At 42.0% G+C, this 12016-nt stretch overlaps 1 pseudogene; it reads left to right on the top strand.

Moving 5' to 3' along the window:
• LOC100522919 lies at positions 10728–11795 on the top strand (annotated as a pseudogene).

Genomic DNA, 12016 nt, shown 5'->3' with positions numbered 1-12016 from the left:
TCAGAACATCAGAAGGCATGTTCCTAAGCATCACTTTGCTTCCAGACCCCGTTTCTACTAGCTCCTGTTACACACAATAAACTCTTGTAAGTCAGCAGGTATATAACTCACATGTGTCATGAAACTTGAGTTGTATCCACATCTTTACATATGCAACTATTGACCAATGAGACTTTTTTTTGTCTTTTTAGAGCTGCACCCACAGCATTTGGAGGTTCCCAGGCTACGGGGCAAATCGGCCCTGTAACTGCCAGTCTACACCACAGCCACAGCCATAGCAACACTGGATCTGAGCCACATCTGTGACCTACATCACAGCTCTTGGCAATGCTGGATCCTTAACCTACTGAGCGAGGCCAAGGATTGAACCTGCATCCTTGTGGATACTAGTCAGATGTGTTTCCAGAGAGCCACAACAGGAACTCCTGGAAGAGAAAATCTTGATCATAACACTTTCCTCCCAGATTGGGCATGGCCTTGGACTTATGACTATATCCCTTGAGTCGGTCTGCATGAGGTCCAGGAATTTTCATTTCTACTAAATCCTCAGGTGATGCTGACATGCTGATTTAGAAAGAATACTGGAGAGTCACTAGCCTACCAGGTATTAAGACACATTATAGACCTATGGTAATTAAAACTATGTGGTTTTGGTGTTGGGCTAAACAAAAAGGATAACTGCCATAAGACAGAGAACCCAGAAACATACCCACACATTGTTATACTCTTGACTTATGAATGAGGCACTGAAGAGCATCTTTTCAGGAATGGAGCTAAAATAGTTGGAAAATACAATTGGATTCCTGACATACACCATATGCAAATATTAACTCCTGATGTATAACAAACTGACACGTGAAAAACCAAAAGCCATTGGTTTTTATAAAATAATATAGAAGAATATCTTTGTTACCTTTAGATAGGAAAATAGTTCTTATAAAAAGAAACAGAAAGCAGTAAACATAAAAGAAAATAGTACATTGGACTACATTAAAATTAAATACTTTTTTAATCAAAAGATATCATAAAAGAAAAAAGATAGGCAGCCATGCTGTGGCAGCCTGAGACAGCCTGGCCACAGATGGAGTGGCCTCAAGGACACAGAGCTGAGAGGAGGTTTCAAGATCCATCGGAAAGTTCTATTGCACCCCTACCCTCAAGAGGTGAGGTCTGGCATGTCCAGCAGGCAGAGGGTACAGACAGGGTGCTGTGGCTTCTAGCAACCCATCTGGGGATGGGTTTCAGGTCCTCATCACAGCAGCAGGCCAGCACAGTCACACTGCAAGCTGCAGAGACAGTCAGGGAATTTCTCTGCTAGAACAGGGCATTTTCTAGCTGCTGCCCACATGCTGTCCTACAGAGGCACCACGATGCCTGCTCACAGGCCTGTCTGCCTCTGCCAAGGCCAGCTGAGCTGGCAAGAAAGGGGTGGGGGGGGCAAAGAGTGGGGAGGGAGGGCCCAGGAGCCATCTCCCAGCCCAGGTAATTCTTCCTAATGGTCCTGCCTGTGGTCCAGGGATGGACAAAAAGAAAAGCTGCGACAAAGGCCACTGGCTTCACTTTCTGGAGAGGCTGTTTCATTGAGTTAAGGGGAAAATCATTCAAAAGAATAGCAGGGAGTTCCTGCTGTGGCTTAGTGGGTTAAGAATCATCCAACCACAGTGGCTCAGGTTCTATTCCCAGCCTGGGCACTTCCATAAGACATGGGTGTGGCCATAGAAAATTTAAAAAAGAAAAAGGAAAAAAAAGACAAGTAACAGAATGGTGAAAGATATTTGAAATTCACAAAGCCAACAAAACACTCAGATTCAGAGTACATAAATATCCCTTGAAATCAGTAAGAAAAAAAAGAAACAAATAAAGCCAGTGGGGGAGGTAGGGAACTAAGAAAAAGAATTGAATCAACATCTCAAAAATAGAAATAAATCCAAATGATTAATAATCATATAGAAAGATGCTCAGCTTCATTAATAATCAGAGATATACAAATTAAGTCATAGTGGAAAGCCATTGTACATCCAGAAGACAGGCAAAAATTAGAATTCAGAGGATAACTATCAAGGGTTAGAGAAAATGTAGAGTCACAGCAAATTATGCTACTAGTGGGAATATAAATTAGTGCAGACAATTTGGAAAACAATTTGTTATTAAATAGTACAGGTAAAGATACACATACTCCATAAATAGCACTCCTAGGTATACACTCCAGACAAACACATGTACCTGTGCAACAAGAGATAGGTATAAAAACATGACAACAGGGGTTAAACTTATGGAGCCTCATAACCTGGAAATAACCTAAGATGTCATCTATGGTAGAATGGATAAATTCATCTTATAAAGTATGATATATTCACACCATATAGAGAAGAAGAGTGTAGCTTACAGCCACCAGTGCTCAGATCTTAGAAGCACACATTTTTCCTTGCAGCTGCACCCAAGCAGAGATCCCAACCAATGACCCTGCCATCTGCAGTGCCTAGCTGGTGGCCCCATCTGACCAGGGAGACACCCATGGGCACTTCTGCCAGATTAAGGTCACCACCCAAGGAGCCTTAGCAGCACTGGAGCCTGTTCTAGCCAACCTGTAAAGCAAATATGATGCCCTGCATAAGGCTGAACATGACTTGCAGCTATGCTGGACCAGGAAACCTGGTCAAAGAATGGGAGTAGCTGTTTAGCCTATGCAAGAGCTATGCTTGTACAGGAAGCCAAAAGAGCAGTCCTGCCCAAGTGTTAAGTACAGGGATCCTGCACAGCCTTGGATCCAAGCCTGCAGCCCTCCCCTGAAGCAGAGCCTAGCCTATGGCCTTGTGCCATTGCTAGAAACAGACTGTGGCCTCATCCAAACAGGGAGTCCAGCCAGTAACCCAGACCAATCACAGAGCAGACCCTGTGGCCACCCAACAAGGGAGCCCACACAACAACCATGCCTGACCCACAGTCATTAGCCCTGTCCAGCTGCAGGATACAGCCAGCAGCCCCTCCCAACAAAAAAGCCCTGTCAGAGCCCTTTCCCAACAGCAGAGTAAGCCAGTGGCCTACCTGCTCATGAAGCCCATTCTGCCAACCTGTCCTGCTTTGAGAATCAGTCCGCTTCCTGGACTAACTGCAAAAAGCAGCCTGAGAACTTATACCATCATGAAATCCTGGCTGTGGCCTTGCCTGAACTTAAGAGTCCAGACAAAGGGAACATCTAATCAGGGATCACAGCCTGATGATACTCGACCTGGCCACGAGGGACTATGAGGCCAAGCCCATAGCCCTACTGAATCAAAGTGTACAACCAGTGGCACCATCCTGCTTGGGATCACAGCCAGCAATCTGACCCAAAGGTGAATGCAGAGCCCAGCTAGTAGCTCCACCTATCCACAGAGCACAGCCAGCAATCCTACCCAACTCGGGGCCCAGCCAGTGGTACTACTCTGACCTCAGAGCACGGACTGTGGCTTCACCAAATAAGGACCCTGACAGCACAAGCCCAACCTTCCCAAGGACACCATCGCTGGCCTATCCAGGACCCCAAAATGAGCTGACTGATGAAGGGCTATGACTGCAGAAGACAATGTGGAAAGTCTAAAAGGGGAGACTACTTACTCAAACGCATAGATACCAACATAGGGAATCAGGGATCATGAGTAGTCAGGGAAACGTGATATCACCAAAGGAAACTAATAAAGCTCCAATAATTGACCATAAAGAAATGGAGATCTATGAACAGTCTGGAAAAAAATTCAGAATAATCCACTTTAAAAGTTTAGTGACCAAGAACACACAACAACTAAACAAAATTAGGGAAAACACATGAGCAAACTGAATTCAAAAATACATTAAAAGGATCATACACCATGATTAAGTGAGATTTATCCCTTTGGGAAAGGATAGTTCAACATGTGCATGTATTGTGCAAGTCAATACATATGGTACACCACAGTGACAGAAAAAATAAAAATCAGGGGGAGTTCCTGTTGTGGCGCAGTGGTTAACGAATCCGACTAGGAACCATGAGGTTGCGGGTTCGGTCCCTGCCCTTGCTCAGTGGGTTAAGGATCCGGCGTTGCCATGAGTTGTGGTGTAGGTCACAGACATGGCTCGGATCCCGCGTTGCTGTGGCTCTGGCGTAGGCCGGTGGCTACAGCTCCGATTCAACCCCTAGCCTGGGAACCTCCATATGCCGTGGGAGCGGTCCAAGAAATAGCAAAAAGACAAAAAAAAAAAAAAAAAAGAAAAAATAAAAATCATATGATCAATAGATGCAGAAAAACATTTACAAAATAAAATAGACTTTCATGATAAAAACCTCAACATAATAAAATCCATTTATGACAAGCCCACAGCCAACTCAGTGGTGAAAGGTTGAAAGATTCTCTGAGCTTAGGAACATAAAAGGATGCCCATTCTTACTCCTGCTTAATATATTACTAGAAGTCCTAGCAAAAGCAATTAGGGGAAAAAGCAAAACCAAATCAGAGCCTCATCCATGACCCACACCACAGCTCATGGAAACACCAGATCACCAACCCACTGAGCAACACCAGGGATCGAACCCACAACCCCATGGTTCCTAGTCAGATTCACCTCCACTGCACCATGATGGGAAATCCTAATTCTATTTTAAATTGTCTCTTGAATGAATGGAAAGAAAAAGGCCCAGCGAAGAGGAAGTGAAGGAGGCAGGTCTCAAACACAGGACTTTCTGTCTCCATAGTATTTCATCTTAATATGTAGATTAAATATTAAAAATTAAACAAGGCTAAGGAAACAGGCACACGTGTGTTGTGTGAGACACTGATTTCTTCTGAGGACACTAGCAGAATGTGATTTATTTCCTATAACATTGTTGTGGGTGACATTCACCATAATATACAATAAACTCTATATAAAATTCAAAAATAAACATTCTCTTTGATTTTAGTGCAAAGAGGAGTTGCTTTCCTCATTTAGCTGATGAAGAATCTGAGGCTCATAGACACTCAGTAACTTGATGAAAACAACCATGAAGGAAGGAGGCCAGCATTCCAATGGGTATCTCATTTTCTCCACATTAAACTTCAAAACAGTTTGAACCTGAACTCAGAAACATATACATTCTTTATTCCCAAGCTCCTTTCCTAAATACAACAATAGCTTTGGCCTGACCCTGTGCTTTAAACATACATAAACTAACATTAACCTCACCCCACATAGAAAAAAACCTTATCCACAAACCTCCCCAGACACTACAAAGTGCATACACATCATTGACCAACCCCCACTGAATCCCCTGAAAATCACAACCCCCCCCCATATCAACTTAGGGCCTGCCTGATTCTGGAATATACCTCAGTCCACAGCCAAATCCCCTAAAATGAACATATTCACCCACACAAATATTTGTCCACCCTTGATAACCTATAGTCAAGGCAACTGAAGCATGCCTGAGAGATGCTGCCATGGGAATGAGAAGCTCTGAGATTCATCCCATATCTAAACAGGAAGCCTCAGGGATCCACTTGTCCCCTTGGAGTCAGCTGTGCTAACCGTGATTCCCATTCTGCTTTCTCTGCCTGGAGAGATCCCAGGACAAACTCCCCTGAGAGGTCATCACACCACAACACCCTCAGCCTAACAAGTGCCCCAAGAGGCCAGCAGAGCAGACCTGAGACTCCTGGGAAGCTGGTGGGGCTTCCACAACCAGGAGAGCCCTCCCCCCTGAGTCAGGGCATCTCTGCCTCCTGAGATCTGGAGCTGGGAGAAGCAGCAGCCTGCTGGGGACCAGGTGGCAGGAAAGAAATGGGGGGTCTGCGGACAGGGGAGGGATAAGTGTTATCTCTTTGGAAGAGGGCTTTAGCTCCTCCCTCCTTTCCTGCTTCTCTCCTTCCAATCAGCCCAGGATTTCATGGGAGACATAGGAAGAAGCTGAGCTTTGGCTGAAAAGGAGATGTGAACCTGATGAGCGGATGTGGTGCCCATCAGCTTCTGGGGAGGCTGGCAAGGAAAGAAAAGCATCTGGACAAGGAGGTGAGCTTCAGTGAGCTGGCCACCCAGGGGCTCCCCAACTCAATTTGGCACCTCACTCTTTTGTCCCTGATACTTCAAATAGTTCATACATTGAGAAGTCATAAGTCCACGTAAAATTTCCATGTGTCATTTGGTTTTAAGAACATCCAGCTGGACTTCTAGGCCACCTGTACTATATGTTTTCAGGGAAGCATAACCCATCAGTAGAAAAAAAGAAAAGAAAAAAATGCATATGGTATTCCTGGCCTCTCACCCTGTGCCTTTAGAACTGTTCTTCCTGATTCTCAGCTCCAAAACCTTCCTCCTTTTTGCTACTTGTCCACATGGGTGCTCCTGACATCTTCCACTTGGAACACCCAATCCCATTAATTCACCAAATCACCACTGAGTTTTGTATTCCACCTTCTCCAGGCAGCCCTTTCACAAATGACTCATCTTTGAATGTTGATCTGTGTGTGATAAACTGCTTTACAGCCATTGTGTCTCCCTAGTTGTTCATAAAACATCAGGAACCAGCTCGGGAGCAGGTGATGGAGGACAAATCCAACCCCTCCTTTTCATCTTCAGTCCAGGGCAGTGTCCACTGCATAACCACAGCTCCACATACCAGACATGCCCTGGCCGTGCACAGCCAATTATCTTTGCTTGATTTGGGCCAGTTAATCATGGACATTCAAATGTTCAAATTCTACCATCTCTACAGCATAGAAAGATAGGTCACATCTCATGCAACTGCGAGGAGAGATCTGAACATGGAAGAAGAAATCTTGTCAGTTAAGGGGAATGGAAGAGTAATTCATGTAGGAAATTAACAAAATGAGGAAAACAGTTCTTGTTTGGCTCAGCAAAAATGAACCTGGCTAGCATCCATGAGGATACAGCTTCAATTCCTGGCTTTGCTCAGTGGGTTAAGGATCTGGGCTTGCTGTGGTGTAGCTCACAGACAAGGCTTGGATCCCACATTGATGTGGCTGTGGGATAGGCTATCAGGTATAGTTCCAATTTGACCCCTAGCCTGGGAACCTCCATATGCCACAGGTGTGGACTAAAAAGAAAAAAAAAGAGGGGAATTCCCATCTAGGTGCAGAGGAAACGAATCCAACTAGGAATCCTGAGGTTGCAAGTTCGATCCCTGGCCTTGTTCAGTGTGTTAAGGATCTGATATTGCCCAGAGCTGTGGTGTAGGATGCAGACATGGCTCAGATCTGACATTGCTGTGGCTGTGGCTTAGCCTTAAAAATCAAAAAAAAAAAGAAAGAAAGAAGGAAAACTCCTTATAAAATATGTGAAAGAATATGCTGCCTCCAAACGATTATTTTTAAACACTTTCTTAACATACATATTTTACTGTAGAGATTTTGATGGTACTCAAGAATATATAAATAACCAATGTCTCAAAGTGTTTGAAAATTTCTGTGTAATATGTAATTCATGAGGTACGGATGAATATGCTGGCTCTAAAAATTGATTTAAAACACTTTAGGAGTTCCCGTCGTGGCACAGTGGTTAACGAATCTGACTGGTAACCATGAGGTTTCAGGCTCAATCCCTGGCCTTGCTCAGTGGGTTAAGGATCCGGCATTGCCTTGAGCTGTGGTGTAGGTTGTAGATGCGTCTCAGATCCCACATTGCTGTGGCTCTGGTGTAGGCTGGCAGCTACAGCTCCGATTCCACCCCTAGCCTGGGAACCTCCATATGCCATGGGAGTGGCCCTAGAAAAGGCAAAAAAAAATAAAATATAAAAAAATAAAGCACTTTAACTAGTGCAAGATCTGTTATTACAGAATTTTTTAAAGTGGCAAGAAACACTAGATAACTGGTGACAGAAAAAATATATGTGCATACACACACACACAATATAAACATGATGTGTATATATATATACATCTATATAATACATATCATATATATACACATATGAAAGAAGAATTTTTAAAACATGATTTGAATAGTCACCAATGGATGCCCATCCAGTACACATATGATTTAGGACAGGGGATTAAAGGAAAAAAATTGACCAAAGAAGGGAGACATGCCCAGGCTGAGGATGAGAGCATCCATGAGCTAAGGAGGATGAACCTCTCATTTGGTGCCCAGACGAGGAAAGAAACACTATTGAACTAGATTCAACATCCCGGTTAGATTTGCCCTGCTGGTTATGTTGGCCAATGCTGATTTCCATCCAAGACAATGCAGCGATAAACCCTGGTGATATAAAAACAGAATTTGCTCTGATAAGGAATGAGTGTCCTACGACTTTGCTACCTAAAACACTTCCATCTCCACTCCCCAGTCACCTCCATCCTCTTGTACTGCTTTCTTTTTTTAACAAATTCATTTGAGTAATAAATAAAAAATAAACAGTACTTCTAATTACTGTACCATAAATTAGGACTTCATAGTTCCCTTTTACAGGCAAAATAAGTAAAAGTTATTTATAGATCAGAAAATTACATATCCTATCTTATGGAAATGAAGCAACCTATTTCTGTATTATTTTCTCTACTGTTTCATTTGAAGTCATATGACCTCATATTTTAAAGAGTTAAGGGCAGTTTCTGAGTTAGAAAAGTGATTTGCATGGGAAAAAGAGGACAATGACATTATTTTGTGAAACAAATTTTTTCTTAAGTTTGAGACAGATTGTGGAAGTAAAAATTAAAATATAGTTTAACATGCTACCTTAAGACTCTTGTAGTCTCAATTGCAAAGTTTGGCTTTTAGAGAAGCAGGAAAATGTGTGTTAGAGCCAAAAATAGGACTTCTTTGGCTGTGACCAGGATTTCCTCTTCCCACCTTGGGGACTAGAAAGTAGAGGGAGGAAAATTTCACTTTGGAGCCAAGTGTGACTTGTTTAGTTCAAGTCATAATTTATTGCACATACCTCAGGGACCTGAAAATAAAGAAACCCACTAGGAAATGTTGATAGTGGGCCACTCTGAAGGGCAAGTATTACGCTAACTTTCCCAGTGAGGATTTTTTTCACTTCCACCTTTCCCAGATGCTTCTGATCATTCTATAAGGACATACTTAATCGTGTAATAGCTAAAAAGAAAAATTTCTGTGCACTAAAGCACAGTATTTGAGGGGCAGGAGAGTGAACCAAGGCCTATATATGATTGGTGGAAAAATAACAAAAAGAAAAGTTGTTTTCTTATGCCGTTAAGTCACAGTATAACACTGCCCTTTTAGTGGATATCTGAGGCAAATCCTTTGGCCAATTAGTATGATATAAAAACTTAAAACAACCTTCAACTTTATATTTCAGGCATCCACATCTCAAATTGGTGGTACGGTCATAATTTGTGAGACATTATAAGGTACAGTATTTAGATCTTAAAATACCATTTTATTTGTATTCCCTAGCATAGTTTAGTAGTATATAAAACTATTCTCTCTTCATGGCTATTGTGCCTTTTCCTCTGAGGAAAAAGTCATAAAACCATGATACATGCTTAAAAATTTTTATACTTTAAAAAGGCTCAAGTAGGTATTGTAGATTTCTATAATTGGTTTAATAAAACTTGATGGTAATATTTGATATCAGAAGAGCTCTTGCAATGATTAACCTAATTTATTAATAAATTTTGTTAGCATATTATTTTTCTTTAGTGATATAGTATGTTGAATGACCAAATTGTATTTCATTTTCCAAATTGTATTTCATTTTAAAATTCAGATAGTGATCTGAATAGTTATCTTGGAATTGGCATATAATAATCATTATGAATTCCTTTTCTGTTTAGGAAAATTCTTTTAGCTCTGAAGGTACTGGACTGTTTATATTACTTTTAAATCTGTTTTGAAAAATTACATTAAATGATTAAAAATACAGGCCTCTATTTTAATTTTGTTAAATTAGTTGTTGAGTTTATAACAAACACACATAAATTTATAGACTTCCATGCTTCCTTGACATTCTCTAAACCTCAAGAAAATAGCTGTTATCCATCACTTGCCTCAAAGGGTAACAGCATTAATAAAGTTGAGTGGACATTAAACCAGTGCTTTCAAGTGTCAAAATAATACTAGATGATGACTATTCAAATGCCTAAATTTGGCATTTCTTTTTAAGTGGATTGATGTTATTCTTTCATTCTCCTTGTGGCTTTGTAAACAGTGTGAATATTCATGAGTAGATGAATGACTGCAGAATGCAAGGGATGTATTATCAAGACAAACTTGAGTTCAGAAACAAGAACCTTTCCTAATATTTTGAGTAGATTCATATATACCTTTTGAATCACTTTTTCATTTGTTAATGATCTTGAGGGTTTTAGCATTCATTCTTCCATTAACAAACTTTCACTAAGAGCCTAATTTATACCAAATGTAGTAAGAGTCTCTAAGAATGTCTACAGTTTAATAAAGGACTCAAATGTGAAAAAAAAATGTATCCCAACCTGATATTATATTCAATATTAGTTTGTTGATGATCTAGCTCCCAAAGTACAACATGAACTCCACAAAAGCAAAGATTCCGCTGTGCTATGCATGTTCTCAGCAGGGACACAGACTTTCTCAGAATAGGAACTAAAAATCTTGAATCACGGAGATCCACCACTGACGGCCCTAAAGGAAAATGCCTCTCTGTCTCTCCAGCTCTCATCCCACATGATACCCATGGATTTGGGAAGGAAGCACCACATCAAGCACCAGGAGCTGACAAGCTTTCCCTGCACAGCTGCTCTTTGTGACTAATTCAAGGAAACAAAGACTTGCTGGGTTCTCATGGTTTGGGGTGTGGAATTGGAGCATGTTTTGTAACAAAACTTCTTGTGTATAACTAGACCCACGTCAATGGAAAGAGTCAACCAAACCAGCAGTGTCTCTGAGTTCATCCTCCTGGGACTCTCCTCTCGGCCCGAGGACCAGAAGCCACTCTTTACCTCTTCCTCACCATATACCTGGTCACCATCACAGGAAACCTGCTCATCATCCTGGCCATCCGCTCAGACCCCCAGCTCCAGACTCCCATGTATTTCTTCCTGACTTTCCTGTCTTTCACTGACATTTGCTTCACAACAACCATTGTCCCCAGGATGCTGGTGAATTTCCTGTCCCATAAGACCATCTCCTATGCTGGGTGTCTGACTCAGATGTATTTTATATATGCCTTGGGAAACACTGACAGTTGCCTTCTAGCAGTCATGGCCTTTGACCGCTATGTGGCCATCTGTGATCCCTTCCACTATGTCACCATCATGAGTCACCACCGCTGTGTCCTGATGGTGGCCCTCTCCTGCTCACTGCCTCACCTCCACTCACTGCTACACACACTTCTGCTGAATCAGCTCACCTTCTGTGACTCAAATATCATTCATCACTTTCTCTGTGACTTCAGCCCTCTAGTGAAATTGTCCTGTTCACCCACATCTGTCAATGAAATTGTAATGATGATAGAAGGATCTTTTTTTCTGGGGACCCCCTTTCTATGCATTGCTTTCTCTTATATACGAATCCTTACTGCAGTTCTCAAAATTCCCTCAGCTGCTGGCAAACGCAAAGCCTTCTCCACTTGTGGTTCTCATGTCACTGTGGTGACACTCTTTTATGGAAGCACTTCTATGTCTATTTACAGCCTGTGTCCTCCTACACCATCAGGGACCACATGGCAACAATTGTCTACACAGTTTTAACCTCCACACTAAATCCTTTTATCTATAGCCTGAAAAACAAAGACCTGAAACAGGGCCTGAGGAAGCTGGTGGGCAGGAGGAAATTCCAGGCAGCATCCCCTTGATTAACACACGATGGACTATTCTCTCCTGGAATCTGTTTCCTACTGGTTCTTGGTGAACAATCAAACTCTTGTAGGTTAGCCTCTTTGCCCCATGTGAGACAAGGCTGCTGTGGGCACTTACATCCATGGATGAGGACCCATCATTTTGCTCTGCTTCTGCTTAGAGCATGATACAATCCCTCACTATTCCTCCTCTTTCCTAGGAAAAGTCATCACTTTCTCATCTTCCAAATACTGCTTTAAACTAATCTTTTTCCCAAAGACATTTCCTGA

This window comes from Sus scrofa, chromosome 1, assembly GCF_000003025.6.
Source record: "Sus scrofa isolate TJ Tabasco breed Duroc chromosome 1, Sscrofa11.1, whole genome shotgun sequence".
Lineage (NCBI taxonomy): Eukaryota > Metazoa > Chordata > Mammalia > Artiodactyla > Suidae > Sus > Sus scrofa.
Note: the sequence above shows the minus strand (reverse complement) of the source record. Positions and strands in the feature narration are given on the sequence as shown.